Source organism: Triturus cristatus, chromosome 6, assembly GCF_964204655.1.
Source record: "Triturus cristatus chromosome 6, aTriCri1.1, whole genome shotgun sequence".
Classification (NCBI taxonomy): domain Eukaryota; kingdom Metazoa; phylum Chordata; class Amphibia; order Caudata; family Salamandridae; genus Triturus; species Triturus cristatus.
Window position 1 is genome coordinate 674352029 of NC_140589.1, and position 21028 is coordinate 674373056.

General features: G+C 47.5%; 1 long non-coding RNA gene across 2 annotated transcripts in view; it reads right to left on the reverse strand.

The window, feature by feature from the left end:
- LOC146817721 (uncharacterized) overlaps positions 1-21028 on the reverse strand; it is a 390429-nt gene that overhangs the window by 21415 nt on the left and 347986 nt on the right. For both annotated transcript variants that reach the window (XR_014962569.1, XR_014962568.1), the window contains exon 4: positions 9485-9662. This is a non-coding gene — a long non-coding RNA (uncharacterized LOC146817721). The remainder of the gene's footprint in view (positions 1-9484; positions 9663-21028) is intronic.

Sequence of the window (21028 nt, forward strand, 5' to 3'; positions counted from 1 at the left end):
GAGAGGTGAAAAATCCAATATTGTTCTCTCCTGAACAGGGCTTGTTTACTGTTCTGGCGATTTGCCTCAATAATGGTCCACCACTGGCTGTCTGGAGTGTGGCCCTTTTGATCAGAATGTGCACACAGCTTAATGTTGAGCTTGTGGCAGCGGATGTTACTGCGGTGCTCCATTATGGGTGTTTTGACCATCCTCATGGTCATACCTATGTAACGTAGGTTACATGGGCATGTTAGTGTGTATGTGCAGTTACTTGTGTTGCAGTTGGTATGCTTTTTTGCATTTTATGCTTTTTTGTACCTATTTGAATGTGTTGCAAAGTTAGATCTCTTTTGTGGTCTTCGTGAGGGCACAAATAGTACAGGACCCACATGAAAAGTGACCCATTACTGGGTGGGGGTGCCCAGAGGTATCGTTGGTCACAAAGGGCATTGTGTGGTGGTCTGGTAAGTTCCTAGTGCGTTTAAACCCAAACCGTGGTGGGGGTAGTGTCAGTTCACCGGTTTGCAGAATTCCCCAGTGTTTCTTTATAATCTTACGGATTCAGTTAGAATCAGGTGTGTAGGTGGTGACACACGTCAAAGTGTCCATAGTCTGCCTTTGATTCTTTTCTAACAGTGCCCCTCTGTTAGTGTCTCGGGCCCGTTTTTTTGCTAGTTTGATATTGTGTGCGGGGTAGTCCCATAGTGCCAGATTATGTGTCAATTGATCAACCTTGGCATTGTAATCCGGTACAGTACTGCAGTTACGGTGTAACTGCAGGAACTGTCCCAATGAGAGGAAATCTTAGTTCTTTGGGATGGTGGCTGCTATATAGTAGCAGGCTGTTGCAATCCGTGGGTTTCTTGTACACTGTAGTGCTCAGATGCCCTCCTGACAGTTCGATCTTAAGGTCTGAAAATGAAATGCTTGACACAGTATGGGTGAAGCAGAGGTAGGGATTATGTGTATTGATCCATTGTTAGAAATGGGAGTCTCTAGTTGGCAATGGCTTGCACCTTTGTCCAAGTAGAGACCCTTGCTTCCAGTCAGGGAAAGAGGGATACGCTCCTGAATAACCCTGTTCACCCCCTTGGTAGCTTGGCACGAGCAGAGAGACTTATCTCAGAGGCAGTGTGTAAAGTATTTGTGAACACATACAGTAATACAGTGAAATCACTACAAATGGACACCACACCAGTTTAGAAAAATAAGTAATCTTTACTAGACTTAACACAAGACCAAACGACAAAAATCCACAATACTGTAATAAAAAATAAGTCTTTAAAATGGTAGAAATAGCTTAGTTCAATGTAGATGGTAAAAGCGACAATTTACTCCAGCAAAACACACATAAGGGTCGCAAAGAAGGTGATGCGTTGGTTCCTTGCTTCGGGGGAGGTGATGCGTCGGTTCCTTACTGCAGCGCAGGGGAGGTGATCCGTCGGTTCCTTACCGGAGAGGAGGTGATGCGTTGGTTTCTTACTGGGTTCCAGTTACGATGCGACAAGATGGTGCCATGATGCGATGCGATGAGCCGGTGTGATGTGACAAAATGGCGTCTTTGATGCGATGCGACAACGTGGATGTGATGCGTGCACGCCCGATGGCTGTGCAGCGACTTGGTAGACTCTTGAGCCGAGACAGGCCCTGAGAAACGCTTCTCGGGTGATGCAATGGCAACCTCTGCGGCGGCAGCACACTTTTTGGTGATGCGACATGCTTCGTCGGTGATGCGACGGCAAACAGCTGCGGTGGCGACACGCTTCATCGGCGATGCGAATGCAACTGCTGCGGCGGCGACACGCTTCTTCCTCGTTGAGTTGCGCTTCCAGCTCCCAGCGACACGCAGTCGCTCAGAGGGCCCAATCAACAGCAGGCACCTCACTGCAGGTAGAATTCCCAGCAAGGGAATTCAGGGGGTAGCTGGTGTTGAAGTCTTTGTGTCCCTGAGACTTCAGAACAGGAGGCAAGCTCAGTCACAAGCCCTTGGAGATCTTCCTCAAGATATTAAAAGTTCACACTAAGTTATTTTTCTCCTTTCCTTGGCAATAAAGTAACCACTGCAGGCCAACTCCAACAGCAACAGCACAGGGGCAGTAATCTTCCTTCAGCTTCTCCGGTTCTTCTCTTTTGCAAAGGGTTCGTCTTGATTCCTAGAAGCGATCTAAAGTTCTGGGGTCTGGGCCCCAATATTTATACTGCAAATTCCTTTGTCCTCTGAAGGCAAAGGGTGTCTGTGCCCAGCCAAAACCAGTTCTGTCCTCCTGGGTGCAGCTTCCTGGCAGGAGGTGGTGACAGCATTGTCTGAGAGCAGACCTGGCCCAGGTAGCTGAAAGGGCATCTTCCCCCCTACTCTCTATTCTATGAGGGCTCAGGTCAGTGAAAGGAAATATCCTCCCCCTACTCTCTATTCAGTGCAGGTCCTATTCAGCCCAGCCCTGACCCATCAGACTGCTGGAGCCAAGGCCCTCTCCTGCCCCCTGTCACTCACAAACCAGACATTGAATACACAAACCTAGCAGAGACATGCTGGATGGTTAGGCAAGAAAATAACTACTTTCTAAAAGTGGTATTTTCAAACACAGAATGTAAAAATCACCCACACTAAAAGATGTATTTTAACATTCTGAGTTCAGGCATACTAAACTTGAATTTCTACCTTGTTCCCTGGGTCAGTTAGGATTATACGATGTTATAATCAAACTGCCCATTCTGGCCTATGGGAACAGGTAGCCTTGCAATAGTGAAAAACGAAATTGGCTGTAATTCACTATCAGGACATGCCACACACATCAGGGCATGTCCTGCCTTTTACATACAATGCACCCTGCCCTTGAGCCTACTTTAAGGGTGACTAATTTGTAGAAAAGGGACGGTTTAGGGACTAGCCAGTGTGTGCACTTGCCAAGTCGAGTTGGCAGTCTCAGACTGCACACAGGCTCTGCGATGGCAGGCCTGAGCCATATTTTACAAGCTGCTTCTGTGGGTGGCTTAACCAATGCTACAAGCCCACCAGCAGCATTTGATTTACAGGCCCTGGGCACATATGGTGCACTATACTAGGGTCTGATAAGTAAATCAAATAAGCCAATCATGGAGTTACTAATCCAATACAATACTTTACAATAGGGAGCACTTGCACTTTGGCACTGAATAGCAGCGGCAAAGTGCCCAAAGCATCTAGACCAACAAAAACATAGCAAAAACACAGGAGGCAATAGCAAAACAAATGGAAGGGAGACCCACGCCATTGGTGCCAGGTCTAACATCTATCAACAGAACTTTTAGCATAATGTCATGTCACCCTTACAGAATACCAAGATATGATAAATATATCTTCGCCACAGTAGTATATTATTGGCATAGTGGTTGGCATTATCAAAACTCATCCTCTCCTCAAAGGCAGCTATGTTAAAACATGCCAAGCTCAGGGCGAATGTGCTGCCCATTTAAGTCCCCCGGGTTTGGTGATACAGCTGTTTTATGAATTGGAAGAAGTTTTCGGTCAGGGCTATAGTGGCACATTCCATTATGAAGTTTACTGGCGTGGGGAAACCCAGTCCTCGACTGGAAGTGCAGCCTCTACAACCCCAAGTGTTGCTGTTTGGGGGACATTTGTGTAGAGAGCCTCCACATCTAGCGTGATAAGCAGATCAATTTCAGGGGTAGTGTCAATGCCTTCAATGAGGCGTAGTGAATTTCTAGTGTGTTGTAGGAACGAGGGTGTCTTCTGTACTACAGGTTGGAGAAAGTGATCACAAAAGCGTGAGAAAGGTTCAAGAAGGGAGTCAATCCCTGAAACTATGGGATGTCTTGGTGGAGGGTTCAGTCCCTTGTTGATTTTGGGTAGGACATAGAAATAGTGCATCCTGGGTTCCCTTTTGATCAAGAAATCGGCCTCTTTGTGGCTGGTCCAGCTCTGTGTTTCAGCAGAGAAGACCATGTCAGTAATCCGAGTAGTCAAGACGCGCATTGGGTCCCTATCAATGAGGAAGTAATAATTGCGAAGTAATAATTGCGGTTCGCCAGTTGTCAGTTGCCAGTTGCACTCATTATGATAATCCACCGTAGGCATGATCACAGTGGCCCCTCCTTTGTCTACTTGCTTTATGGTGATAGAGCGGTCATTGGCTAGAGCATTTACAGCTACGGTTTCAGAGACAGGGATGTTATGAAAGGCAGTGTTAGTTGTCCCTCTATAGAGACTTCTTTTAAAACTGCTTGTTCGAATGTGAAGATTTCACTTGGCACCTGGCCAGCATTGGGCGTGAACCTAGAAGGATTTTGTAGCCAGAGTCTTGTTGTGTTTGATCAGCTTGATCCTGAAAGAACGCTTTTAGGTGTATCTTATGGAAGAAACTGTGCAGTTCACAGTTGTGGTGGTTCTTGCCACTGCACTCGCTTGTGGTGTCCTCTTCTGCACCCTCTGCCACAGCCGCTCCCTAAAAACGGGGGTGTGGAAGAGTGTGGGCAAAAATGTTGTGGTTCCTGTGGGAACATTGGGTACTCCCCTCGTATCCAAAGAAAGGTGGGCCCCTTCCGGTCCCATTACTGCCCCAGCTATCATTACTAGAGTTGCTACTGGAGGGTGAATTTCTCCGGTATGAGTTCTGGCTTTAATCTAAAGAGTTATTGCCTCCTTTTCAATTTTGTAGCTTAGTGATTTTCTGTTTCATTAAGTAGTCTTCATATTCAGAGATATCACTGTTTATCTCAGTTAGTTTGGTTTTGTAAGCTGTTATCAGGATGCCAGTTTTCAAGGCTCCTTCTGTTATCTCGATTTTGATCAATAGTGCGTCTGCCAAACATTTGGCAGTGTTAATTATTAGGATACACCAATCCCTAGTGCATTTCCATGCAATTAGAGGCCATTCTCTTTTGAAAGTACACTACATGGCCTCTTACTCACACCGCACCTTACGGCTTGGGAATAAAAGATCTCAGAGAAAGAGCCCCTCAAAGGGTGCCCGTCAGGCATTGAAGTGCTTGGCCTGACGAGGAGCATGCCCTATGATGAATCATGACACCCAGCCGGGTGTATGAGGGCCCTAATTCCCAAAGTGGGAGACACCTTGTCTCCACCCCTGGGAAATTTCGCAATACCAACCAGGCCCCTACCTATGCTTTTCCTCAAGCTACTGCATACTGAGATTGATAGTTGATAGTTGTTTTAATTGAATGAATGAATGAATGAATGGCGATTTATATTGCGCAGAACAGTAACCCGCAGGTATCAAGGCGCCTAACAAAAATGATCAGAGAATGATCAAAGAAGGAGACAGGAAGCCTTACATGTATGCTTGCCGAAAGAGAAGGGTTTTTAGAGCAGAGCGGAAGTGCTGTAAAGACGGGAGAGATCTCAGGTCCAGGGGAAGGTCATTCCACCACTTAGGAGCAAGAGTGGAAAAGGCTCTACCACCCCATTTGGCTCTTCGTACACGGGGGGCTGTCAGACGCAATTTCCCAGAGGAACGCAAGTTCCTTCCGGGGATATAGTGGGAAATGATGGACCCAATTCCTGTGTCGCTATTTTTGGCAATGGCTCTGTAGGTCATGCATAGAACTTTGAACCGGATTCGGTGTTCTACCGGCAGCCAATGCAGCGTTTTCCTGGCTGCAGTGGCCGAAGAGCGTCTGGGGATATCCAGGACAAATCTAGCTATAGCGTTTTGGACTACCTGTAAGCGCTGCAGCAGGCCTTTGTTAAGCCCAGCATACAGTGCATTACAGTAGTCCAAGCGCGATCCGATGAGAGCAACAGCTATTTGTTTTCTTGCCTGCAAGGAGAGATATTTCCTGATTCTTCGTAGGGTGTGAATCAAACCCCAACAGGTGGAGACAGTTCTGCTCACCTGGCTGCCTAAGTCGAGGGCAGGGTCTATCAGCACCCCGAGGTTCTTGGCAGATGTTGTAGGGGAAGGGCATGTTCCTAGTGAGTCAGGCCACCAGTTGGCTGACCAGATGTTTTCTTTCCCCCCGAACACCATCACCTCAGTCTTCTCCCCATTCAGTTTAAGAGAGTTCTGAATCATCCAATGACCAACCGCCTCCATACAAGATCTAAACCTGGAGGCGATTAGTTCATCTGAATGGGGAAGAGAGACGAGGATTTGAGTGTCGTCTGCATAAGAGACTACCTCCATCCCGAAAGATCTTATAAGTTTGGCTAGTGGGGTAACATAGATATTAAAGAGGGTCGGGCTAAGTGCTGACCCTTGAGGGACCCCACATAGCACAGATCGGGATGGAGATAGGAACTCCCTCAGCTTGACTCTTTGCTCCCTCCCCGTGAGGAAAGAGGTCAAAAGATCCAGAGCTGCGTTCTTCACCCCCACCTCCCTCAGCCGAGATGTAAGGACTGAGGGGGAGAGGGTATCGAAAGCCGCAGTTAGATCGAGCAGGACCAGGAGAGAGGTCTGGCCCTCATCTACTGTCGTGCGGATCTTATCGAGCACGATGGTGAGGGCTGACTCGGTGCTGAATTCTCTCCTAAATCCATGCTGGGAGGAGTCTAGGCATCCCGAGCTTTCCACAAAAACAGCGAGATGCCTGTTAAGATGAGTCTCAAGCATCTTCGCTGGGGCAGGGAGCAGAGAGATAGGCCGGAAGTTCTTTAAGACGCCCGGGTCCAGGGAGGCCTTTTTCAACAGGGGTTTTACTACCGCCTTCTTCCATTCTATAGGGAAGATACCGTCTCTAATGGCTAGATTCATTACCTCTAGCAGCGGAGGTAAGAGGGTATCCCTACACTGCTTGATGACTTTCAGTGGGCAGGTATCCAAGGGAGAACCAGACTTGGTCTTAGTTAGCAATAGCTCAAGATCTTGCAAGACCAACGGGGGAAAAGAGTCCAGGGTGCTTGAGGGGGGGATTTCTGTGGTGGTTAAACTCATCTCTACCCCGGATGTGGATGCACTGAGACCAGCTCTTTGTTCCTCGAGGGCCAAGTGGATATCCTGGATTTTAGTGTGGAAGAAGGAGGCAATCTTATCACATAGATCCTGCGAAGGAATAACAGGGTCAGGGGCTTGCAGTTTGACCAAGTAATCAACAGTTTTAAAGAGCTCCTTCGGGGAGGAGAGCGAGGTGGTCACGGTAACAAAGTATTCTTGTTTAGCTTGCCCAATTTCAGCTTTGTATTTTTTAATAAGGAGTTTATGAGCTTCCTTGTTCTTGAGGTCCCAACTAGTATGCCAAAGGCTCTCCTTTCTCCTCACTTCTTGCCTAAGGAGCCTAAGGGAGTCGGAGAACCAGGGGGCAGATGGTCTCTTTCTGGCTCGGCGCCGAGATTGTACTGGGGCCAGTTTATACAAGGCCTCGGTGGTGACCTGTTCAAAGTGAGCGACTGCAGTCTGTACGTTATCTAGGCCAGTGATAGTAAGGCTTGCAGCCCAGGGCTTGAAAGAGTCGCTGTTGATATTCCTGAAGTTTCTGGCAGTCTCCATTAGGTGGTTCCCTTTTTTACCGGAGTCCATCCTATGATATTTCAAAAGAAAAGGGACCGCCAGATGATCAGACCAGGATAGATGAATCGGGTCCTTAGTAGTCAGACGGGGGTCATTGGAAAAGATACCATCCAAAGTGTGTCCTGCACGATGTGTGGCTCCGGTAACACGTTGCGTGAGCCCACATGATTCCAGGGCCTCAATGAGACAGGAGGTATCAGAAAGGTCAAGCCGTTCTAGGTGGTAATTAAAATCACCCATGATGGAAAAGTTATCTCGACCAAAATATGGTTCAAGGGACTGGAGGAGGTTGTGCGTAAAGTGGGTTCTCGGCCGGGAGGTCGATAAACTAAGATACCGTTGAAGAAGGGGCGTTGCGCTTCCTTTATTGAAAAATAAAGTGCTTGAAAACTGTCAGGAAAATCGGGTATGGGGACGATGTGGCATTGTAGGTGATCTTTGTAAAGGATCGCTATCCCCCCTCCCACTCGTCCCTGCCTATCGAGTCTGGCCAGGCAGTACCCTTCAGGGACCGCCTCGATTAGATCAGGGTCGGATGAATCCTTGGCCCATGTTTCGGTCACAAACACTAGAGTGGGCGTTCTATCCAGAACCATCTCCTTGAACATAACCTTGTTCTTGACAAGGGAGCGGGCATTAACCAAGATGCCCTCTATTCCTACTGAGTTGGGACTAGATATGACGGGGTGTTCAAAGAGAGGGTGGATGGGGGCGGAGTTAAGAGGCCTAGACGTGGAATGACAGCCACATCGTAATGGGAACAGAAAGTCATCTGGTTCATAGGAATGTGAGCAGCGTTTTTTACGAGGTTTAAGGGCCAGCATTTGGCTAAAAGAGTAGCTGCATGGGAGAGAGAACATTTTACCAGAGTCCAGGGGCCACCGTCCAGCGCGTCCTCAGCGCGGACGGACGCAGACGGGCTGGACTCTGGCGTGACTCCGGCGGGCATCCGGCGCATCCGCTAACGCGTCCGCTACGCGGAGCGTCTAGTACCCCCTTTTGTAGCAGCTAGAGCGCGACTCCACACCCAAGATGGCCGCTAAGCAGCCCTCGCCTCCCCGGGACCGGCTCCCAGCGTCAATGCTCAGCTGGGAGCGGCCCAGGAGGTAGAGGAAGGTAGGAGACGATAAATCAAGTGCAAATAAGCTTTAAAATCAAGCGCCTCTTAAAAACGAGCGTCACTCAAAACGCGATCTAAAATACGTGATTACCCTCAGCAATTCAGTCTGTGGCAAGGAGAGTAAAGAAAAGTGCAGTAGAACCTCCGGCTTCCGCCTCAGAGGGTGAAATGAAGTCGATTAGATGATCACTAACAGAGCCCCCTTTTGTAGCAGCTAGAGCGCGACTCCACACCCAAGATGGCCGCTAAGCAGCCCTCGCCTCCCCGGGACCGGCTCCCAGCGTCAATGCTCAGCTGGGAGCGGCCCAGGAGGTAGAGGAAGGTAGGAGACGATAAATCAAGTGCAAATAAGCTTTAAAATCAAGCGCCTCTTAAAAACGAGCGTCACTCAAAACGCGATCTAAAATACGTGAATTTGCAATGAAGGGGTGTTGCTGTATGATGGAGGCTGAGTGGACATTTGATGGTGAGTGTCAGTGTATGAACTGTGCATACATATAATGGTGTGTATGTGCAGTCGGTGTGGTTGATTTGGGCCTTTGATGGTGGGTCTATAGAAGTATGTTGGTGGATATATCAACTGTTATTACACACATTTTGTGCGCCATCGGCACCCCACAATTTATTGACACGATTGACTCCCTAGACACACACCCGCGCTCCACACCTGTCCACCTCCTTGCATTTCTGAGGTTTAATATGTGACTGGAGGCCAAGGTCACTTGAATGCCAACATGAAACAATGCAGACTTTAATGTGCAGCCCCAGTGCCCCACACCTTGCTTGGCCTCCTTCCAGCATACAGGAGTGCGAAGGCAGGAGATCTCACCCCAGCTGATGTTGGCATTCATCTTGGGGCACAGTCTAGTTAAACCATGCTCCAAGCCTTCCAAAGTTGCTTGGCTTCAATACTTACTTGGAAGAGATTAAAATCTCCTGCTCCTGTGACGATTCTCTTCACACCTGGCTCCCACTTCGGAACATCCGACTTCCCGGCTCCTGCTGCACCTCATCCTGAGACTCCGTTTCTGCCGCACACAGTTTCATCCAACCCAGCTCCCCTCGTGTGCGCTCCTCGGTCCAGGAAGCGTCAGCTGCAAGTAAAGAAAAGAGAGCACGAAGAATAATAAAAATAGTGGGTACTATAAAGATGACGTCACGCTGGATAGCGTGCTCCAGAGAACAAATCTAAGGTCAGTGCACTGAACAAACACATGCAAAAGGACAGTAAACTATATTACCATGCTACTCAGCCTATGCAAGGAATGGCGCAAGATATGTCAGATGTATTACTGCATTACCTGGTCTATGCAAGAAATAGGTGCAAGATACTAAAGACAGGGCCAGCAATTGGTGCACGCAAGACAACTCAAAACCTATGCAGGAATGGGTTGCACAAGACTGTGTGTGTTCACTAATCCTTGTTGCTAACAGCAGATAATATTACAATAACCACCTCTGTGAACTGTGTATTGTTTGCTGATCAAGAACTGTGAAGTACTTACTGCCACTAACCTATTTATAACACTCAAGTGTTATCTCTACCAGTGATTTGTTGTTCTTCAAGGCGTACTTTGCCCTTTGCATGGTGAGTGTCTAATCCTGGGGCAGAATATTGTACATGTTGCAAGATGGAACGCGTTACTTACCTGTAACTGCGGTTATCCAGTATTGGTATCTTTCATAGATTCACATGCCTGAATCATTCCCTGTCGTCGGGATTGGAGTCACCGGTAAATAACAAAGCAATGTCTTAGTAGACATATATAGTAACAGGCCCCAAAAGGCCTTAGCTTAGTAAGCTATCCACGTCCTTATGTAAAAAGGACCAAAGTTTGGTCAGTAGCCAATCAGCTAGCACCACCCTCTAGAACCTTCCTGGAAGGAGCTCTAGTCCCTCAGAATTTCGTAAGCACAGTGCTAAGTAGTTGTATCACTGAGAGATCCAAGAGAGCCCTTCCAGGGGAGGTAGGTGGGTTGCATGTGAATCTATGAAAGACACCAATACTGGATAACCTCAGTTACAGGTAAGTAACGCGTTCTTTATCCAGTATTAGGGTATCTTTCATAGATTCACATGCCTGAATCAGAGTAGTAAGCAATAATAAGCACATTTCGAAAGGTACAGTAAATATACAGTCACTAGATAATAACATATCCATGTGAAAGATAAAAGCACTAGAAACAATGACTCAGCCAATGTATACATTACAGTGCGAAATGTGCGTAAAGAGGCAAGGATGGTGGGATGAAAGGAAGGGCTCACCTCTACTGAAATAGATGACGGAGTACCGCTTGACCCACTGCAGCATCCTTCATGATGTCCGTGTCCAGGCAGTAATGCTTGGTGAACGTATGCGGCGTCTTCCATGTGGTGCTCTACAAATGTCCACAATGGGCACCACTGCAAACAGTGCCATGGAAGTAGACATTGCCCTTGTGGAATGGGCACAAACTGTTGATCGCAGTGGACGTCCTGCCTGCTGGTGACAGAAGGTGATGGCTGAAGAAATACACCGGGAGATACTCTGTTTGGTGAGCGGTAGCCCTTTTCTAGGCCTACTGTACGCTACGACGAGTTGATTAGACTTACGAAATGCTTTCGTTCTATCAATGTAAAACTTTAGGCAGCGCTTAATGTCCAATGAATGTAGAGTTTTCTCCGCCACTGTTTGTGGATTCGGGAAGAATGAACGTAGCACGATAGGTTCGTTAAGATGGAACTGAGATGGAACTTTAGGAATAAACTTCGGATTTGTGCGAAGAATGACCCTATCCTGTTTGAACTGAAGAAACGGTCTTGGATTGAGAACGCCTGGAGTTCCCCCACTCGCCTTGCCGAGGTAAGGGCCAGCAGGAGCGCAATCTTCCAGGATACATACTTAAGGTCTGCTCTGTGTATTGGCTCAAACGGGTGTTTCATTAGTTGAGCCAGAACCGTGTTGAGATGCCAAGCCGGTGGTACAGGCTTTACTTTAGGAAATGTTATAAACAGTCCTTTAAGGAATTGCTTAATAAGTCTATTAGACCACAAAGATGGACCTGTAGAGGATCTCCTGAAGCGTGATATTGCTGCTAGGTGGACTTTAATGGAGGCATGAGCAAGACCAGATTTTACCAGGTGCAGGAGGTACGGCAAGATTTGTTCCGGGGTGGAAGAAAGAGGGTGTAACCTGTTTGTTTTGCACCAGATACAGAATCTCTTCCATTTTAATGAATACGTTTTGTTGGTACTATCTGCTCGAGCTCGAGCCAGAATTTGTCTGCAATCCGGAGGAATGTCTAAGCCCTGAAAATCTCTGAACTCAGGAGCCATGCTGATAACTTGAGAGATGCCGGATCCGGATGCTGAACTTGCTGATTGTTGAGCGTTAGAAGAGATGGAAACAGCTTCAATTTGATTGGAGGTTCCAGGGAAAGGAGGTGAAGTTCCGTGAACCAGTGTTGGCGTGGCCAAGCTGGAGCTATCAATATGACAGTGCAGGGCTCCGCTTTCATCTTCCGTAGCACCCTGGGAATCAGGGGAAACGGCGGAAAGGCGTACGCAAAGACGTTGCACCATGCGATCGAAAAGGCATTCCCCAGAGACCCTTGTTGGGGATGCCAGCTTGCAAAGTGTTGGCATTTGGCATTTTGCTGGGTGGCGAAGAGGTCCAGAAGAGGGGTGCCCCATTGAGCAAATATGTTGCTGAGAACTAGTTGATCCAGCTCCCACTCGTGGCATGCTGCCTGTCTTCTGTTCAGAGAATCTGCCAACACGTTGTGGGCGCCTGGAACATAATCTGCTCGGAGAGAGATGCTGTGACGGAGCAGCCAGTTCCAAATTTTTTGCGACTCGCGAGAGAGTGTTAGCGAGCGAGTTCCTCCCTGTTTGTTCAAATAGTGCATTGTCGTTGTGTTGTCCGTTCGGACAAGCACTATGGAGTTTTTGATTCTTGGAAGGAAGGCCACCAGAGCTAGATAGACTGCGCGTAGCTCTAGAAGATTGATATGAAGTGCCTTCTCGGAAGGGGACCACTTCCCGCTTATCTGCAGTTCTTGAAGAAAAGCCCCCCAGCCCTCTAAGGAGGCGTCCGTGGTGATTATATGAGGAGCAGCAGGAAGCAAGTAAGGCAAGCCTTGAGAAAGGTTCTGGGGGCAAACCCACCATCGTAGAGCCTTTTTGATCACAGGGGTCACCTAGATGATGTCGTCGAAGGACCCTGTACACTGGACCCATTGATCCGACAGTGCTTCTTGAAGGGGTCGCATATGAAGACGACAATGCGGGACTATTAGGATGCAAGAAGACATCATCCCGAGTAGGGATTTGAAGAGACGCACTGACAGCGTCTTTTTGGACATTATCCGGAGCGCTAACGACTGAAGTTTGTCTTTGCGTTCCTGTGATGGGAATGCTTTCCGTAGTATGGTGTCTAGTGTAGCGCCCAGAAAATTCATGCGCTGAGACGGCTGAAGGACGGACTTGTCGTGATTGAGAGTTAGCCCCAGTGAATTGAAAAGCCTCAGACAAGTGTTGGAAGACCTGGACGCGCCTTCTAGAGATGGAGACTTGACAAGCCAGTCGTCTAGATATGGGAAGACCTGATGATGATGATGGCGTAGATATGCAGCCACTGGAGCTAGACATTTGGAGAAAATGCGTGGTGCCGATTTGAGTCCAAACGGCAGAACCCGAAACTGGTAATGTCTGCCCGCCACCATGAATCGTAGGAATTTTATGTGGTTGCGGTGTATTGGTATATGAAAGTAGGCGTCTTGCAGGTCTAACGACACCATGTAGTTGTTCGCATTGAGTAGATGTAATACCTCCTGAATGGAGACCATACGAAACGACTGCTTTTTCAGAAACTTGTTCAGATTCCTCAAGTCCAATATCGGTCTCCATTTTTTCTCTTTTTTTCGGATGAGGAAGAAACGGGAGTAAAACCATTTTCCTCGTTGGCTTGGGGGAACTCTCTCTATAGCTCCCTTTTGGAGCATAATCTTCACTTCTAAGAGTAAAGGACGTAGATTTTTGTGAAGCATTTGGCGGGCAGGGGTTTGAGGAGGGATCTGTATGAATTCTAGAGAATGGTCGAATTGTACTAATTGTAGGACCAGGGAAGACATGGCTTGGCAGTTCGGGCTGGACTGTTCCCATGAGGCACAGGGTCAAGACTGATTTGCATATGGCCATGTCTAAACTGGGGTGGTGTAGTGGGCAAAAGAACGATGGATTTAACCCAGATCTCTTGACTGGGGGAGAATGTCTGCATTGTCAGCATTCCGTCCATCATTTGTTTGTTGTAACGCTTTTCGCCCTAAGTGGGATGGGTATTCCCAGACGTGGGACCCGTGCTCACTACGCCACTGGAGTCAAGCTATCCTGGCTGATGACGGCTGATAGCCAGAAACCGGTCCTAGGATGCTTGATTCCGGTCCAGGGGTTTGAGGAGGGATCTGTATGAATTCTAGAGAATGGCCGAATTGTACTAATTGTAGGACCCAACGGTCCGTAGTTATTTTTTGCCAATTTGGGAGAAAGTGGGAAATTGTTCCGCCAATCTTGGAGGGTGGAGAGAAGTTTGAGACCGGCTGCAGTTGAAAGTCATTGCCGTCGAGCGGCGCCCTTTTGTCTTTCTCCCTTGCCACGAAAGGAAGATTTTGGGTATGAGGATTGCTGTCGCTGTTGGTATTGCGAACGGTATTGCTGGGAGGAAGGGAAGGAAGAACGTTGTTGAAAATCTCCCCTAGCTGAAGTTTGACCTCTCCCTCTTGAACCTCGAAAGGAAGGGTTCCGAAATTGTAATGTACCCAAAGCTCTGGCGGTATCAGTATCTTTCTTAATACCCTGTAATGCCTCATCAATATGTGCGCCCAAGAGAAGTTGGTCATCATATGGCATATCCAGCACTTTGGTTTGGACCTCCGGCCTGAAAGAGGTTGCGTTTAGCCAACCTTGGCGTCGAAGGACCGCTGCGCCAGCTAGTTGTCGAAATCCGGTCGAAGCAATATCCATTGCGCTGTCTATAAGTTCAGAGGCAGATCTTTCCCCCTCTAGCAAGATCTTCCTTGCCTCTTCTTTTGACTCCTCTGGTAAGTCTGCCAAGTATGGCGCAATGCCCGCCCACATCTGACGATTGTAACGTCCCAACAGTGCTAGGGCGTTGGAGGCACGCACTGTTAAAGCCGACATCGAGGAAAAACGTTTGCCTATGTTTTCCAGTCGCCTACCCTCCTTATCTGTTGGAGCTGTCAACAGAGCAGCTGGGTTGTTTGACCTCCTCTGTGCGGCCTGGGTAATGACAGAGTCCAGCTTTGGATGGCCTGTGAGACAAGCCGGAGCAGTGTCTGGCGCTTTATATTTTTTATCCAGCCGTAACACTGGAGGGACCGAGGAAGGATTCTGCATAATCTTTATGCCTTGTTTCCAAATGTAATCTATGATAGGAATTGCACGGACAGACTTCTTAAAAGGTTCCTTAAAATCGTAAAGGAAACAGTCCTGTTGGTGCGAGGGCATTGGAATTTGAAAGCGCTGGGCCGCTCGCTCTATGATATTATGAAAGCCGCCAATGTCCTCTGGCGGTGAGTCGGCCGTGGTAGGGGCAGGAGAAACCGGGCAGGGAAGGATGTAGTCATCCCATTCTTCCTGGTGAGATTGGACATCCTGAAGCTCTCCTTCTTCAGGCTCCCCGTCATCCTCGTCATCTGTGGTGGGACGAAGTGCCGATGTGACAGGCTCTGACTGCAAAACCAATGGAGGCGGTCGTGGCCTTGGTGTTGGAGGCCCAACTGGCATCGGGGAAGGTGCCGGCGTCAGAAACCGTTGCTTATAATCAGATATCAGGAATTGGGGATCCGTGACCAAAGACGCAGGCAGACAAACCATGGAAGGTGGGGGCTGCACATATTCCTGAGGTGAAACCTCCTGATATTCTTGGTCAATGTCCTCATAGTCAGAGATATCCTGATATTTTACGTGCAGTTGCGATGGACTCGTCGCAGCAGGGAATATACTGCCGTTATCTGAGTCTTCCTCGTCAAAAAGTTGAGCTGGAGGCAAGGTTGGGACCCTACTGTGTGAAGTGAGGGCCGTTGTCAGTGCACGTTTAGTTATTTTGAGGTGCACATAAGTACTTAGCAAATCAGTGTCCATATCCGTCGACGGGCCCGCCGATGGTAGAGTCGTAGACGGTGTAACAGGTATTATTTGCATTTGAGACGTCGTCGACGAAAGCTTCGTCGACGGTGTCCTTGTCGACGACGATGTCGACGACGAAGGTCTCGTCGACGGTGTCCTCGTCGACGATGATGTCGACGAGGGAGCTTTTGTCGATGGTGTCGTCGTCGATGCTGCCGTCGGCAGCTTAACTGACGACGATGATTTTTTAATTTTTAGCGTCCACGAGATAGCTTTACCAGCCGTCGACGATGGAGTGGTCGTCGTCGACGTAGTCATAGATTGGGATGTAACAGTAGATATTGTCGCCGTCGACGAGGTAACATAGACTGCCGTCGATGGAGATCTCCTCGTGGTCGTCGTCGGCTACGGGGTGGAGACTGGCTTCTTAAAAGTATGTGGCACATCCTGAGGAGAAGCAGTCCCTGGCAGAGGCGAGGCCAGGACCTCTGAAGACTTTTTGTGCGTCTTCTTTTGAGGTGGCTGAGACGAAGGGCCCGGAGATGACGCCCTTGGTCTTTTACATGAGGAGTGAGAAGAGATAGTAGAACCCTCAGTTTCCTCAGAGGACACAACAGTTTCCTTGTCCTTTAGTCTTTGCAGCCAGATTAAAAGGCGCCCTTCTCGGTCTTTCAGGGTCTTAGATGAAAAGGTACGACATACCTTACAGTCTTTCGAATTGTGGCTAGGATAAAGACAATAAAGACAGTCTTTATGCTGATCGTCCACGTGAAGCCTCTTTTTCCCACAGGAAGCACAGGATCTGAAGAGTCCCTTCTTTGGGGTATCAGCCATGATGAAGCCAAGTAAATTTGTAGCAAGAAACACTGGAAATCCAGAAGCAATGAGCAGAGCTCAGTGGAGACTCCCTTAGCATGACGTGCGGTAGAAAATCTGAGGGACTAGAGCTCCTTCCAGGAAGGTTCTAGAGGGTGGTGCTAGCTGATTGGCTACTGGCCAAACTTTGGTCCTTTTTACATAAGGACGTGGATAGCTTACTAAGCTAAGGCCTTTTGGGGCCTGTTACTATATATGTCTAGTAAGACATTGCTTTGTTATTTACCGGTGACTCCCATCCCAACGACGGGGAATGATTCAGGCATGTGAATCTATGAAAGATACCCTAATACTGGATAATGTCGAGTGGTACACACATATGATGGAACACACATATGATTGTTATTCTTCTATTCCCACACTGGTTGCCGATAATGTCCCAGCATAAGCAGCTCAGCCAACCCACGCAGACAATGTGAGCAGTCGTGGTCAGGAGCGCCTCGTACCAGCAGACCAGGGTACCTCCTCCTTCCCTTCCCTTCTCCACTTCTCCTTTCCCCTCTCCCCTAAAGGCTAATTGGCTGCATTTGTGTTCTTCCGAGCATGGAGACGTAGCCTGAAGGTGAGGGGATGGACTAATCTTTGCTCCTGCAGAACCTGAATTCAGGTGATTGGTACCTGGTTCATGGCATAAATGTGGTTGTGTGATTATCTGATGGGTATGTGTGGTCCTACGTTGATGCCTTTGTAGACATGTAATGGTGGGTGTGCATTTATTTGTGATGTTGGGTTGGTGGCTATATAATGGAGGTTTTGTTGGCACATGATGGTGGGGTTGTTGACGTATGATGTAGATTGTATGGTTGTTTCATATTGGGTGTGTTAGTATATGGCAGGTGTTTGGACTTACAGTATTGGCTGCACACATACGATGGTTAGATTGGCATATGATGATGGGTATTTTGGCATACAATGGGTTGTGTGGACCTCTGTTATTGGTTATGATGGTGTGTGTGGACATGCACTGTTTCTTGTGTGGACTTAGGTAGATGTGTTGACTTATGATGATCGATGTGCTGAGGTATGATGTTTTGGGCTGTATGATGGTGGTTGTGTTGGCATATGATGTTGGATGTGTTGGGCTATGATGCTGTTATATGGATTTTCGATTGTGGATGTGTTGGTGTATGTTGGTTGGGTGTACACATGATGTTGGGTGTGTTGGAGTATGATAGTGCGTGTATTGTCATAAGATAAAAAGTTAGTGGGAAATGATGTTGGTGATGTGGGCATAAGATTGTGGTTGTATTTGTGTATGATGGCAGGTGTTGGAATGTAAAGGCGTTATCTAGAATGCTATAGTTATATAATTGATGGTGTGGACTAAACATACACATGCATTTGTTTATTAATATGAACCCTTTAATAAAATATAATTACATAAGAAATATTAAGCACCGGCATATCTGGAGAACTAAAAACCAAGAACTACGCCCTTGCTGGTGAGCTGTAGGCTCATACTCAGTATTTAATTTGTAAACAAATAAGTGACAGGGCCCTCGTCAGGAGGCCACTGCAGCTTGAGCCATCTATGGACCTTAACTGCACTGCCAATGACTACTTACACAACTGCTAAACATAGCACTCCTATAAGTGTAACAGTTCACACTATTCCAGGCCTCTAAAGCTAGAAGAATGGCTTGGGCGGCAGGATGTAGTAATTTTTAATGTATGCTGAATTAATAAACAACTGATGTTGTGCTCATCTCTAACTTAGACAAACAGCCCCACCATGTGGCAGACTGGAACAAGTGCCAGTGCTGACAGTTAAGTACCAGTTTTGAGCACTGGAAACCATCGGCTCAAATTAAGCATGGCTCATACTTGAGTGCTGCATGTTTGAGGCGAGTGGCTTTTTTTATTTTGAATTAGTGTTGCAAGCAGCGTCCATTGCCATATATTGGACTGGCCCCTTCTGCAATCAGTCACTGTTATGGAACACATATGTTCCATTCTTTGTTTAGTGGTCTGTTCAATGGTAAGGTCTTTGACAGGGTCATGATATTATTTTTATGGAGTGTTTCAGCAATTTAAGTGCTATTTATAGACAGAAAACTCCAACAAAGCTGTGCTCCTTCCGTTGTTTTCTTTGATGCTTCTAAACAAGCTCTGTGCATCCAACCTTCACTGTGCTGATGGTCTGGAATGTATATGGTCACGCCAGGGGTCACAGGAAAGTCTGACAAAGGCCTTTAGCCTCCATACCATTGCTCAGATAAGGCTTGTTTCTACTCCTTATAAAACAATGGTGTCTTCTAGTTATCCAGAGTACCATTGCTTGAAACAGACACAGATTCTTTGGGAGTTCACTCATCTTGACCGTAGCAATGTGTCCCAGCCCCGGGGACATCTTAAGGATTTTGGTGGCCCTGGGCCAACATTATTTTGGGGGCCCCTGTTTGGAACAGCTTTGAATTTATGATCCAATTTCAGCTCTTTCATGCCCTCTTTGGCCAGGTCACTGATGGTGCAGAGGACACTGGTCCAAATTCTAAATGTGTTTCCATCTAATATTCAGGGATAGTGATTTGAGTTTTCTATATTGTAACATAGCAGCAGCTCACTAATATTACTGTAAATAATGACTTAAAACGTCTCTGCCCAGCCCGGAAAGCGATTGCATGTTCCATCAATGGACATCCCTTTGTATGTCAAGCAGAATAGGAGGGGCCTTGGCCAATGAGATTGCTAGTATTGTTGCTGCCAACTGCATTCCCAGATAGCTGATGGAGGATTCACCTCCCCTGCAATGCGAGTGCTCACCAAGCCAGACGTATTCATTTCCAGATATATGGATCTCCAGGGCCTCAGATATGCTAATTGAGTTTCAGCCTCAATACTCCACTGAAGCTTTGCAACTCCCTTAACAGCGGAGCTAGGGAATGTTGTGAGTCTAATATGGAGACATGGATATTGTCAGAGAAGAGGGAAAGCTTGTATTCATCAGCTTGCAGTTTAATCCCCGTTTCATCGAATACATTTCTGATGCTAGCGTCAAGTGGTTCGCAATACAATGTATAAAGCATTTGTGACATTGGACATCCTTGGTGCACTCTGCGTCCTCTGTATACCTTTTGGGGATCTTTTGGCTGTTTACATTAATTCCTACGCCAGTACCATGTTCAGAAACCTGGGTCCGAACCCCCTAACTTTCAGTGACTTCTTCAGAAAGCCCCAATGCATTCTATTGAATTCTTTCTCTGCATTTAGGGATAGTAACATAGTAACTTTCCCGTGTTCACTCGCATTATCAATGAGGTGAATTCCTGTTTTTTTGTTTTATCTCCTACATAACATTTTGGTATGAATCCCACCTGGTTAGGGTGGATCAGCTTGGACATCAGTTCCTGAAAACGCATTTAATTGATGCCCCAGTTGAACCTAGTTGCCAACAGATGCCCAGAATTTTTGCTACCCTAATTGTGTCACCTTCTGGTTAATTTTTGATTGGTAGTATTCTACCGTGCTAATCTCCTTAGTTTTCACCTGTTCTTAACCTGTGACAGATTTTCTGGCATTGTGTTAATTTTTGTTGGACTGCCAAGGCACCAACCTCCTCCTGGAGGGCCAGCCTTAATGGATCTCTGAGTTTCTGCAACCTAGACCATTCCACTATGCTGACATGGCAGGCTCCTATATCATTAAATCCCTGAAAATCTGCAGTCTGCTTATGCATGGATTCCTTGAAATCCCGGTTCTTTTGTACACTGGGTTGGGTGCTTAGGATGATTAGACTCAGGTGCACTTTATACCCATACTCTAGTGTAAGTGCGGAGTCTTACATAGTTGTTTCTTGGTTCTCACCCGTCCGTGTTAGGGTCCAGAGCTTATTCAGTGGCCTACCAGCAAATCTGGTGCCCCCTCGTTCACATGCTTTTGGGCTGAGATAGAGTCAGAAGTCTTCTTCTGCCTCCTCAGTGGTCTTGTTGAGTGATGCAGATGTTGCCAGGGATGATTCTGTAGGTTAGAGCTGGATCCTTTTTGACAGCTGGTCCGGCAGGTGCTCATGACAGCCCCACTTGGGCTGTTCAGGTTTGGAATGGTGCAGACTAGCGTGGCTGGATTTGAGCAGAGGTTGAGGCCTCACACAGGCCTCTCAAATGCAGTGTAGAGCTACGGCTGTGGTCTTGGTTGCACAGCAGTTCTGCGTAATGCTGTGATGTGGGAAGCTGCAGTGGTTGGGGCCACGTTATGGGCTAACAATATCAGCCCAGTTCCTCAAGACACTCCACAATCTTCATAGCACGTGCACAGCATCTCAGGTGATGTCGTAACCTTTAATAATTCAGATCAGCAGCGCAGGTCCTGCCGCATTTCTCTTATCAGGCACATTGGTTCAGGGCATGACACACTTCTCGGGTTGCGCATAGCAGCTCAGGCTAAGTTACGATCCTCAGGATTTCCACCAGCAAAGAACAGGAAAGCCTGGGGATCTCTGAAACCAGGGCATGTGAATCA